Consider the following 13378-nt stretch of genomic DNA (forward strand, 5'->3'; position numbering starts at 1 on the left):
GAAACTGAGGAAAGAGTGACAGAATTAGCCATATTCAGAATGTCCTGTAATTCAGATGACAAAATCTTACAAAGGGGTGATGGAGTGTCAGCCCCAAGGTCCTGAAATACTGAAATATTTTTATTACTGCTAATACAGGGACTGGGCCTCGAGCTCATTTAATAGCTATAGGAGGTGGTTATAACTTAATTTTTGGTCCAGCTTATTGAATATAGCTTGTCGGTGGATCCAGTATAATTTCTGTCATTTGCCAAAGACAGAAACTAGCTTTGCCAAAACTAGGTTTGTAAGACTTTCAAACAATTAACATTAAGAAGATTGCTTTATGTATCTGGAGAGCCAAATGTCTTTATTAAGTTTGCAGGTATATGTTAACTAAGCAGTTGAAGATATAACGGATAAGTCATAAGAGTGCAAATAAGGTACTACTGCTCAAAACTAACCAAGAGCTTCTGAGATGCAGCTGCCCAAGGACATCTCACTTAGGGAAGACTCCTGAGTTTCCCTTCCCCCTTCTGGTCTTTTACTTTATGATTACACATACTCCACCCATGGTGAAACATCTGCCTCTCCTTAATGCTGGTCCATTTATAGGGCTTTCTGGATTCTGATAAATGACCTGAGATAGTCTGGAATAATCCCATTTACCAAATACAAATTCTGCCTCTACTCTAGCAAGCTGGTCCTGGTGGGTTCACCACATGTAGCTTCCTGCCTTAATCTTTCAGTGTTCCAGGCACAAAAGTCTTCTGCAGCCGGGTGCTTTTTCCTCTGGACTACTTCCTCCTTTAGATCTAATCAGCAAAACAGGTCACCTATGGTCAAGACAACAGAAACACATTTCTTGTCACTTTCTCATCTCTGGGCCTCTTGCTGTTTCTCTGATGTGAATGATGTGAAACGTGATCTTACCATTCAAATCATACTCTGTTGGATACGTTTTCATTTATTCAACAAACTTTTTTGAGTACCTCCTACGTCCTGGTGCTACTTGATAGGGAAATACTCCTTTTCCCTAACCTTTTGAATCATGTAGGCTACTGGGTCAAAAATCACATCAATCAAGACTTCATAGGCCTATAAATAATAACTGTGCCACATGCTGTGGAAAAAAAAACCCCACAGCGGGTAACAAATGGTGGTGCTTGGGCATGAAAGCCTTATCTGAAGAAATGGCCCTTGAGTTAGAGTCTGAGGATCTGAAGAAGAGTCACTGTTGATCTGGGAGTGGGTGGGGGGCAGGCCTGAGAGGGAGGAGTATGTGCAAAGGTTCTGAGGTAGGAGGTAGCATGGTGATCTAAGGAGGCAGAATAAGACCAGTGGAGTTAGAACATTACTTTGGCCACCTGATGCAGAGAGCCGACTCATTGGAAAAGACACTGATGATGGGAAAGATTGAGGGCAGGAGAGGTGGGCAACAGGATGAGATGGTTGGAGGCATCACCAACTCAATGGAGAGCAATTTGAGCAAATTCCAGAAGATAGTGAAGGACAGAGAAGCATGAAGTGCTGCAGTTCATGGGGTCACAGAGAGTCAGGCGTGACTGAGCGACTGAACAACAACCATTAGGACATGAAGAGTGAGGGTGCCAGGAGACCAGGCCAGGGATCAGGTCTTTAGAGCAGCCATCAACTCCAAAGACGAAGCTCGTGGAAGGATTTTTATATAGAGGAGAGACACGATCAGATTTGTGCTTTGAAGAGATCACTCTGGTGGTATTGGTTTAGAGCAGGAGCAGATGGGAATTCCTGTTGGAGGTTATAATAGCCCGGGTGGGATGTGATGTTGATGGAATTGGCAGAGTGACAGGGGAAGGGGAGAAAAGTCAGTTAATTCAAGAGCGATTCAATGGAGATGCAGAGGCACCAGGACTAGGTGTTTGCACATGGGAGTGAAGGAGAAGGAAGGTGACCAGAGGCACCCAATAAGTGATAGCAAAGTGACAGGTTGTTTATTACATGGAAGGTTCTGAAGACCGAAATCTGTACATTCCAATGTTACATTTTGCAGTTTTAATGTGAAGGCTTATCTTTTTAGGCTTTGTTCTCAGAATATTTTAAGGTCAGCTTGTACTACAACCATCTGTTTAGCACTTCCAAAGTGTAGACAGTTCCTTTAATTAAATAAATTACAGTATCTCCTAGACCATTTCTCCAAGGTTCCAGCCCTGAGTGTTTAACATTGAATCATTAGCCTCCAAAAATAAAGGTCTAAAATGGAGATGTTGAAAGATCTGTGCTTCTCCTATAACAAATTCAGTGCTGGTGAGAAGCTGCATGTGAACTGGTGGTTCTCAGTATGTACCAATGTTGCTTAAGTCAAACTGTTAATGCCATTTAGGTTCAGGGCGTGCAGAGTAGGACTCATTCAAGAACTGTTGCTAGATGGAGAGGTTTTATGTGATAAGCTGAGACCAGTGGAAAGGAGCCTTGGTTAATGAGGCTGTGACTGAATTGACTACCCAGTTGGTCAGGTTCTACCCTAGCAAAGCCTTTTATCTCAGCTGTGATCAGTTTCAACCAGAAAAATTCTGCCCTTGACCATGATGCTGCTGCTGCTAAGTCACTTCAGTCGTGTCCGACTCTGTGCGACCACAGAGACGGCAGCCCACCAGGCTTCCCCCGTCCCTGGGATTCTCCAGGCAAGAACACTGGAGTAGGTTGCCATTTCCTTCTCCAATGCATGAAAGTGAAAAGTGAAAGTGAAGTCACTCTGTCGTGTCTGACTCTAGCGACCTCATGGACTGCAGCCTACCAGGCTGCTCCGTCCATGGGATTCTCCAGGCAGAAGTAGTGGAGTGGGGTGCCATTGCCTTCTCCGCCTTGACCATGATATTTTATTTCAAACAAAAGCTCATTTATTAGGGGTGGAGCTGTCACTTAGCAGAAGTGTAGCGTCAGAAGAGGTCACTGTTGTCTCACTGTGTTGTCACTGTCGTTCTCTGTTTTGCTGTCCTCTCCCACTCTTGCAATGAAAACCTCCCATGTTACCAAGTCTAAGAAATTTGGGTTCTACGGGCTTCCTGAAATTAATGCAGTTTTGCGTACATGCGTTCTCCTGGGTTGAGACTCTGAAGCTGTCGCATTTCTTAAAGGTGCCTGTGAAGCACTGAGTCTTTGAGAGGCAGGAGTCACGTTTCCTGCTCGTGGAATTTCTCCCTCCCCTTCCACGGTGCTGCAGCCTTCATCCACGTCTCTCCCCTGCAGGGCTGGGCGCCCTGAAAATGCAGACATCCCTAAGAATTTCTGTGCCTGTCAATTCTGTGGAAGTATTTTCCATCCGGTGGTGGAAGGTCAGACATCAGTCCTGTTAGAGCAGTGGTTGGGCTTAGCAAACACTCCATGGGTATTTGACACATCTGTTGAGGGAGTGACTGCCATGAGTATAGTGCAGATACTCTCCCAGTTCTCACAGAACTCTGTCCATGCTATTAATACACATTCTACTTCCTCACCGTCCCTCTTCCACTATACAGACCCTGACTATAAAAGCATTCCTCTCACAGCCTCAGGCTGTGTCCATTCAGCTCTAGAAATTTCACATTCTTGATTTCATTACTTTTCTTCCTCTGTCGGATTGTACATTCATTCTTCAGGGATGAATACCCAAAATACAATTCTAATTTCTGGGACACACCGCCACCCTCTGCTCCAGACCCCACTGAGAGCACCAAGATGGCCTCAAGGAAAAGCCCTGCTCTGAAGGGATCACATCCTAGTTGAAGAAAAGACTCGAGCACCCACATGGCCTTGCTTCCTTCCCCTCCTTACTCTGGTGTCTGTGTAAGGACACCTCACTCTGGGAGCAGCCACAGGATGTTCCCTTAGCAGGTGGAGAAGGCTCAGAACAGCCGTTCAGGGAGTGCACAATTACTAGTAAAGAAAGCGTGGAAACAGAATTTGGGAAACTATTTCGTGATGGGACCAGCTGCTTGAAAAGGGAGATAAGGTACCGGCTTCAGTTTGGTTCTGGTAAACACTACATTAGATCAGTTAATAGTAAATTAGAGATGAGAGAGAAAATAATGCATTAATGAACATCAGAGTTCTGAGCTTGGGCCATTTGTAAACATTATTTGTAATTTCCAACTTGAGTTATTAAAAAAAAAAAAAAAAGAAGCTTGGTCAGCAAGATTTGAACAGCTCTCCAACATTGGAACCTGGTTGTGATTATTCAGCTTCAATCTCAATTGTTGTCTTTGTTCGTATTTTGGATTCTGATTTTCATCCCTGAAGAAAGAATGCACAATCTGACAGAAGAAGAAAACTAGTGAAATCAAGAATTTGAAATTTCTCTAGGGTAGAATGGACACAGGCTGAAGCTATGAAAGCAATGACTTTTTTTTCTTTTTGGTTGCGTCAGGTCTTAATTGCAGTATGTGGGATCTAGTTCTCTGACCAGGGATGGAACCTTGGTCCCCTGCAGTGGGAGCTCAAAGGCTTAGCCACAGGACCACCAGGGAATCTCAGGAATGCTTTTATATTTGGATTCTGTAAGGTGGAAGAGGGAAGGGTGAAAGGGTAGAAGGTGTATTAACAACGTGAGAGCTGGGAGAGTATTTGCGCTGTAAGCACGGCAGTCACTCTCTCAGTAGAAGTGTCACATACCCACCGAGCATTTACTCAGCGCCAGGCATCGCTCCAGGCATCAGAGACTCAGTGCCGTAGAGGAGGTGGAAAGCTTTTGACGTAGTAAAGATGTTACTCAGGTCGTGATCCAATGACCACACAGAAGGTATTTGTCTATAAAAATAGCAGTTTTCTTTTCATTCATGAATCAGGCCTTTTTACCGTACCTCCCAACCTCCACCCTTCCATCTACCCTAAATAGTGACTGGAGGACCCCCGAGGCACCCGGCTGGGCGCTGGAGACGTAGGGGTGTCCCAGACACAGGCTCCGTCCCCTATTGCACCCACAGTGGGGTGTCACCCCCACCCAAAGGTCCCACCACAGCTGCAGAAGGTGGGTGCTCAGAGGCCAGAGCCCAGTGTTTGGCTCCACCTGGAGCAGGGTGGGGTTCGCACAAGGAAGAGTGTTCTGGATGCAAGGAATCTGGTGAGACCAAATGGAGGCTGGTTTTACTCATGACAAGTGGTGGAACCTAAGATTGAAAGAGTAAGTTTGGGCCACATTCTGAAGGCGCTGAATGGGAGGCTAAGGAACCGGGTTGGGGTGTTTTTGGTGGAGCAGGAAGAGCAGCGTTTTGGAAGCCTCCAAGGTAGAGTTGGGGTGTGGTGACATTCTGCTTCTGACTCCCTGATTGGAAGATTCAAACCCCTCTTGTCTCCTCAATACCATCGTGTGCTCTGGTCATTGGTGATTCTCTAAAGCAGTAAAATGCATGGTGATAACAGATAACACAGTCAGTCCTGTGTGATGTTAATTGTAGTAATAACCCTCTAGCGCAGTCTCATGTAATCCTCACTGTAGAAGGGAGGCCCCTGAGTTACAGAGCCATGAACCCTGCCCAAGGTTGTGTACACAGTCATTCTCAGGCATCCTGACCAGCTGTGCCCTCTAACCCTTTCCCCTCCTCTCACTCCCCCCCAACCCCCCACCCCCTGCAGATTTTAACAACACAGATGAGCTCCTGTGGGCTGTGCTGGAGGGGGCCACAGAGATACTGGAGTGTTCATTTCAGACAGACAGAAGCATGTGAGGTGGTGTAGGCTGAGTGGTGGGGAGGAGAAGGCAGGGGTGATGGTGGCTGAGGCCTGGCTGCAACTCTCTGGGCAGAGCCTGGCTGGCCCAGGGGACAGGCAGGGCCGCCCTGAGGGTGGAAGAGGCCAGAATGCATGAGAAGTAGACAGAAGGCCCGCGTGGTGGTGCCAAGCCGTCTGGAGGGCGGGCAGCACTTGATAGGATGCTAGGTGTCCTCAGGGACGCTCCGGGTCAGATGATGAATTATGTGGTCATCGTGCTACGCGTGGTCCTAGATTGTCAAGTTTGTGGGCCAGATGCACAAGTAACGGTAGCAGAGGGTGAAAGGAGGGTTGCAGTAGCTGCTGGTCCCAGGTCTCAGGGAAGCAGCATCCAGCCTGGGGTGGACTGGCGGGTGGTCAGACAGCTGGTCCCTGGGAGGGAGGGTTGGAGGTCAAGTGCATGGGGATAGGGAATGGGCATGCAGAAGCAGAAAGGATCTCTGCAGACCCTGGGGACAGGTGCCTGGAAGAGAACCTGGAGAGAGAAACAGAGTCTGAGCCCGAAACACTGAATACTGTGAATGTTCCGAGCTGGCTCCACAGGGTGATCTGGGAACAATGCCGAGGCCGGATTTCAGTGAGGAGAGAACTCTCTCTGTGGCTCCTGCCAAGCTTTAAACAGGAGGGGGCCAGGAAAACAAGTGCTTGGGGAGGAAGGTGATGACTATAGAATTACCATTGTGGCTGGTGGGAGCAGGAGCTGCGCTCGCTGGACGAGGTGGTGGGGATCAGATGCTGGTTCCTCCAAAGGAACAAACTGTCTGAAGCGGTAGTCCTCAACCTTGAACAGTCATCAGAATTGCCCATAGGGTGTGTTAGAACCCGGGTCATCTGGCCTCCTGCCCAGACTTTCTGATTCGGGAGGTCCAGGGTGGGGCAGAGAATTTGCGATGGTAACTAGTTCCCAGGTGAAGCTGCTAGTCTAGGGACTGGATTTTTGAAAGTCTGGTCTAGAAGATGAGTCTCTGTAAAGACTGCAAAGTTGTGGTCCAGAGGATGAGTAGAGCTGGGAGCTGAAGATAAAACATTTGTGCGTTTTGGGCCTAAAGTGATTCCAGGTCAGTGGAGTTGGGGTGTCTGCAGGTTACACGGAGCCCAGAGTGGGAATCAGTGCTATAGACAGAAGTAGGATGACCTGGAGAGTGTTTCTCGACCAGAACTGCTGAGAAGGAGAACAAAGGATGCAAGAGCCCCTGGGGCCTGCACCGATTGCTGGCCCCAGGGATGAGGAGGGCCTGTGGTGCATCCAGTTAACAGGATGCCCAGGTACACCGGCTCAGGAGAAACATTCAAGCAGGGAACACTCACCTTCCCAGGGGAAAACGACAGATCAAATCAGAGAGGAAGGTTTTACTGGAGAAGTAAAGTGTGACTACCAGAGAGGGCCTGCCCACAAATGAGGTAGGTTGGTTGTTTTGTCACAGAGTCCTGTCCAACTGTTTGTAACCGCAAGGACTGCAGCCTGCCAGGCAATAATACTATCCATGGAGTTCTCCAGGGCACATTGCTGGAATGGGTTGCCATTTCCTTCTCCTGGGGATCTTCCCGATCCAGGGATCGAACCTGTGTCTCCTGCATTGGCAGGCAGGTTCTTTACTGTCTGAGCCACCTGGAAAGTGGGGTTATCTCTCTTCTGCCTTAATTAGGTGCCTCTCCACACCGCCCCCTACCCCGCCCCAACCCATGTGTAGACATAGACACATATGTACATGTATGTTAAGCTGAACCACAGTCATGTAATTTTGATCATATATGTTGTGTATACTATATACATTATATTAAAATATGATGATAATACACTTGGAGCAGTCTTTTAATCTGAAATCCAGTAACTTGTAAAGCAGTGGCTGGAACAACATTTTAATATTTGGAATTGGGAAGGAAAGGAATTTTATATTGAGGCTATTAGGCAATTTTTAGTTTTTAATAATACATTAATTTGGCTGATGTGTAACCAAAGGAAGAAACAATAACAAAACTGTGTGCTCAGAGTTTCAGTAGTGCTAGTTTTATGAAATGAGCTCTACAGTGTAATTCTGGTTCAGTCCCGTGATCCCTAAAGCAGCACTAAGACGTGCTGAACTGCAATTACCCAAGGCTTCCTTCAGTCTTTTCTGGAGAGGGGAGAACTAACTTGCAGTTGCTTCATTTGCCAAGATCCTGAATATTTCAAAATGAGAAACGTTCTCATTTCTGCACCATTATAAATTCCCTCCTGGGCTCCCTGGCCTTCGGAGAGTTTTAAAGAGTGGCTCCTGAGAAGCATTTAAACGCACCAGTAGGGAGGCCTGTTCCAGCTCACTGAGTGTAAGAACCGCTACACCGAAACTTGAGGAAAAAATTAACTTTGCATTATCTAATTAGGTTTGTAGAATTGCCGCAGAACGGCCCAGTCTCCCAAATCTAGAAGGTACAATTAGCTGCAGCATTATATCAATACCAACGAGCCTGCTAAGAGGCTTCCAGGCCAAGCAGTCAGAATATGTTATTACCGAGAATATTTTAAACTGGATGAATTAAAATTAAATCACATACTGTTGGGAGCCGTTCTGCATGAGAATAGTATAGCAAAGATGACCTAATCTCTCTTTTTTTTAAATCTTTTATTGGGTCCCTGGGTTTAAGAATACATTTGGTCCTTTGGAGGGATGTTACTCTGCTCAATAGTAAACTGCGCATTCAGTGATTATCTAGCTTACACATGGTTTTTGCATTTGTAGTTCTTGTCTTTTTAAATACGACTCAGTGCAACCCTATGGACTGTAACCCACCAGGCTTCTTTGTCCATGAGATTCTCTAGGCAAGAATATTGAAGTGGGTTGCCACTCCCTTCTCCAGGGGATCTTCCTGACCCAGGGATCAAACCCACGTCTCCCGCATTGGCAGGCAGTTTCTTGACCACTGAGCCACCTGGGAGGCCCAAATATTTCATATACATATTATTAGTATCTCTTATTCTATAAAATATAGCTCCTTTATCCCCCCAGAAGAAACCAAAATGATCCCTACACTTAAGTGAGTCATGCGAGCCTCATTTTTGCCAGAATATATCAAAGGTACCTGGGTAAAGATGTCCAGGTATGGAAAACTGGAAGGGAGATTCCACTGCTATTTTAGATTTATGGCTCATTAGTCACTTGCCTAAACATTTCAAAAATGACTTAAGGACCTAGTGGGGTTAAATTAATTAAGATATTTTTGTTTGCTTGATTGCTTATTGCTGCTAAGAAAAATATGCTTGTGATGGAAAATGTTTGCCTAGAAAAATTTACCCTGTGATAGGTTATATTGGACTGGAGTTGGTTAGTCATGGCTCTTGTATCTGAAAAATCAAAGATCTACTTTATACAGCCATTTGAAAACTTATATGAGACATTTTCTGCAATTCTTGACTTATTAGATAGAGGTTTTAATTCTGCTTACTTGGGACAATTTAAATCCAACCCACTTTTCCCAGTATTTCATCACGAAATTTAGTATTTTACCATAGCTTATAGACAATTTGATCATTATGCTTCTTAAAATTTAATCTGACAATTTGTTTCATAGTCTCTAATATAGCAAGGTGTCCCATGTAAGTCTTAGTGTTTTTACCTTGACAATCCATAGGATTTTACATCTTTTCTGTAAAAGAAAGTGTTTAAAACCCCATGTTCAAAAATCTACTAACTCTTGTCAGGGTGTTTAAAATGAATTTAAAAATCCATTTGATATTTTGGCAAATAAGCTCATTTATGGTACAGAACAAATGATGACAAAGTGCTTTTTTAGGATAATGGAATAGAAAAGACTGAAATCTCACTACATATGCAGATTTTTCTACTATGGTAGAGGGTTTAGTTTTTTAAGCTAAATGATCACTGTCAAGATTGGAAATTTTGATCATGTAAAATATATAATTAGATTTTAGTGCTTAAGCAAAGACTTGGTAGAATGGGGAAATACAGGCATGCAATTTCATTAACTTGCCCTTCATAATGGACTTGAGGAATTCGAAATCCAGTGTTTATAAAAGAAGTTTGCAGGAGAGTGTTTCCATTGTGGTGGTCAATTAAAATAAATTTGTTTACAGTCTAGGGAGCTCTTAGTGGGTGGTCAAGAGAATAATACTTTTAGCAAATAGTTTTCTAAAATTCTCTATTCCAAATTTGTGCTAATAAAAGAGAATGGCTTCCAAATACCTTGGTACATTCTCAGTATGAAATGGAGGTAGTCTTCTTTTCGTAATTATCATTTAGCTCCAAACCATGACACATATAACTTCTATAAATGTAAGTGTGGCAGCCTGGATGGGAGGGGAGTTTGGGGGAGAATGGATGCATGTGTGTGTACGACTGAGTTCCTTCACTGTTCACCTGAAGCTGTCACAACATTGTTAATCAGCTATACCCCAATACAAAATAAAAAGTTAAAAAAAAATAAATGTAAGGATCTGGGGAGGAGGAGTAATAGACTGGGAGGTTGGAATTGCCATGTACACGCTTGTTGTTCAGTCTCTTAAGCTGTGTCCGACCCTTCATGACAGTATGGACTGCAGCCTGTCAGGCTCCACTGTCCTTCACTACCTCCCAGAGTTTGATCAACTAATGTCCATCGAGTTGGTGATACTATCTAACCATCTTATCCCCTATTACTGTCTTCTCCTTTTGCCTTCAGTCTTTCCCAGCATCAGGGTCTTTACCAGTAAGTCGGCTCTTGGCATCAGGTAGCCAAATTATTGGAACTTCAGCTTCAGCATCAGTCCTTCCAACTAATATTCAGGGTTGATTTCCTTTAGGATTGAGTGGTTTGATCTCCTCACTGTCCAAGGGACTCTCAAGAGTCTTCTCTAGCACCAGAGTTTGAAAGCATCAGTTCTTTGGGACTGAGCCTTCTTTATGGTCCAACTCTCATATCCATACATGACCACTGGAAAAACCATAGCTTTGGCTATATGGACCTTTGTCGGCAAAATGATGTCTCTGCTTTTTAATTCACTGCCTAGCTTTGTCATAGCTTTCCTTCCGTGTGCACACTGCTATATTTAAAATGGATAACCAACAAGGACCTATAGTATAGCACAGGGAACTCTGCTCAGTAATCTGTAATAGCCTAAATGGGAAAAGAACTTGAAAAAGAATAGATACTTGTGTGTGTATAACTGAATCACTTTGCTGTATACCTGAAACTAACATAACCTTGTTAATCAACTATACTCCAATATAAAATAAAAAAGACTTTGGATGAAATAAATAAAGTAGAGGGCACATAAACACAGTTGTTAACCTGGAAAACTTTGAAAAGCAACCTCAAACTTGCAAGGATGGTAGAGCCCCAAAGGCCCTGCTTTCCTCAGGTCCTCCTTGCCTCTCAGCTTGAGAAGCGCTGGCATGGCCTAAAGAGTGGGCCAGAGGATGTGTATTCCGCGTGGGTATTCTTAGATCCTCTCTTCATCGTCCCCTTTGAAATCTGAGGAAGGCTTTAGTGAACCTGGCTTCACTTTCTTTTCCATGAATCACTGCCACTGGAAGAGTACCGCCGTACCTGCGCCTGAATGGGAGAAGCCACAGCAGAGCCTGGTACGCCGTTTTGCAGTGCGCAGGCCTGTTTCCCTAGACGCAGTTATCATCCTCGACCTCTGCTCGATTAACTGACAACGTGAAGAGAAAAAGTCAACGCTAAAGTCTCTGTTCTATGTTGGCAAAAAAAAAAAAATCACTTCCCAAAGATAGAGTGGCTTGCAACTTGTATTCTGATTTGGATCTCCTTCTTTAGCTTAAATACCAGCTACTTGTGTCTGAAAGCAGACATATCTTGTGTAGTGATTTATGGCTTCAAAGGGCTGATAAAATGCAGACAGTACCTGAAAGGACGTTGTCGTGACCGTTGAGGAATAGGTTTTTAATATTATAGAAAAGCAAACTTAAGGTAACAGCAGAGGTAATATATTCACGTTCACTCTTCTTATTTTCTAATGAATTATGATGCCTTTCCTACTATGTCTTTCACTTCTTTGTGAAAATAAATTTACTCAACTAGTTTTTCCTCCCTTGGACAGAAGATTTCCTTCTTTGGTTATGAGACATTTGTGGAGAAGTTGATCAGTGTTTCTGGGTTCCAGTGGGTACTGAATATGAGAATAATTCCTTCAAGGTTAAAAATGTCAGGCTTATGTTTTCTTGACCACAGAGTAGCTAGAAAACCCCAGCCTGCCATTTGGGCACCCAGCATGTTGCCTCTGAATGATAAGTCCAGCAGGCTTACTCAGAATTTTCTAACACACAGAGATCACATTTTCTGAAAATACCCAGTTCTTTTTAATTAAGATAACCGAGCCTTCACAGTTACACCCATAACTCTCGTGATGAGTCGGTGCTAATGAAAAATTTAAATTTCATTTCTAAATTTAGAGACAACCCTTTTCTACACCTTTCTGCTCATTCTGTTACTGCTGTGCAGCCTCCCCCCACAGCTCTTACATGCCTCACTTTTTGACAAGATGCTCTAAGAAGTTGTTGCCTCTTGTGACCTATTGACCAGAAACAGAAGTAACATGAAAGATTCAGTGTTCTTGCAGGAGATTCCTTTCTGCCAAAGAACTGCCGATTTTCCTCGGTTGGCATGGGCTTCATTTAAAACTGCCTCATATATGCAGTGATGAAAGTCAAATGAAATTAAAATTACCAAGTGGAACATGCAACATTACTTGATAACATTATTGAAAAAAAAAATGAAAACCATACTGTGATGCTTTAGTGTGTTAACACCCTGCAAGTGAAGGTTTCAATCCACTTCCCTCCATGCCCACCATCTCTCATCAGATGATGAGGCATGAGTCCACTTGTCAGAGTCTTTATGGATTAAAAAAAAAGAAAGATCAGAAAATGTGCAATGCCTTATTAAGTCTGGTCCTGGATTTATTTCTAGTGCCTTCCATTTAGATATGTATTCGATTTACTTATTTCTTAAATCTAGGGGCCAGTGCTGCTCCTCATAGCTGCTTTTGTTTGACAACTGACACCCTAAAACAACAAACAAAAGCAGCAGGCTTTGACTGGTCTGTGGTGAAGCAGAAACCTGCATTCCTATCTGCTCACCACCACTTGGAATCCCATTTGTCTACCTGGAGAATGTACAGTGTCCAGAGACTGGATGGTGGGCACATGGGGGACTCCTGGGGGTGTTGACCCCTCTCTTAGATGCCTGCCTGACTGCTGGAGTGAAGGAAAATGAGCCCCAGAAATAAAGATGGGGAAAGCTCACTTTGCAGGGGTGGGTAGCGGGGGAAGCTAGCATCCTTAAGATTTGGATGATTGCAGTTACTCACTAAGAGACTTCCCTGAGGTTCTCAGAATACAGGGACTACAGCTGAATGATTTATAAGCCTTCGTAAATACTTCCTGTCCCAGGCAGTGTAGGGGATTGAAACGTGTTGGGTATTTGGCACAAGCAGAAGAGACCTGAAGCCCAGACATACTCAGCTTAGAATTGCTCTCTGAGATGAGTTACCAGGAGGTACTGGAAGCCACGTCTGTGTTGTGGGGAGGCTTATTTCCTGGTGCAACTGCAAGGCCTGGCTCCTGTCTTCTAATCAGAATGTGTCTGTCCATAGAGAACAGACTTGTAGACACAGCACGAGGCGGGGTGAGGGGTGGCAGGGACACGAGGGGAGAGGAGAGAGTGGGACAAATGGAGA

At 44.4% G+C, this 13378-nt stretch overlaps 1 protein-coding gene across 2 annotated transcripts in view; it reads left to right on the plus strand.

Annotated features, from left to right (window-relative positions):
- Positions 1-13378, plus strand: part of GALNT7 (polypeptide N-acetylgalactosaminyltransferase 7) — a 136021-nt gene that overhangs the window by 1500 nt on the left and 121143 nt on the right. The gene's annotated exons all lie outside the window — the stretch shown is intronic.

Source organism: Bos taurus, chromosome 8, assembly GCF_002263795.3.
Source record: "Bos taurus isolate L1 Dominette 01449 registration number 42190680 breed Hereford chromosome 8, ARS-UCD2.0, whole genome shotgun sequence".
NCBI lineage: Eukaryota > Metazoa > Chordata > Mammalia > Artiodactyla > Bovidae > Bos > Bos taurus.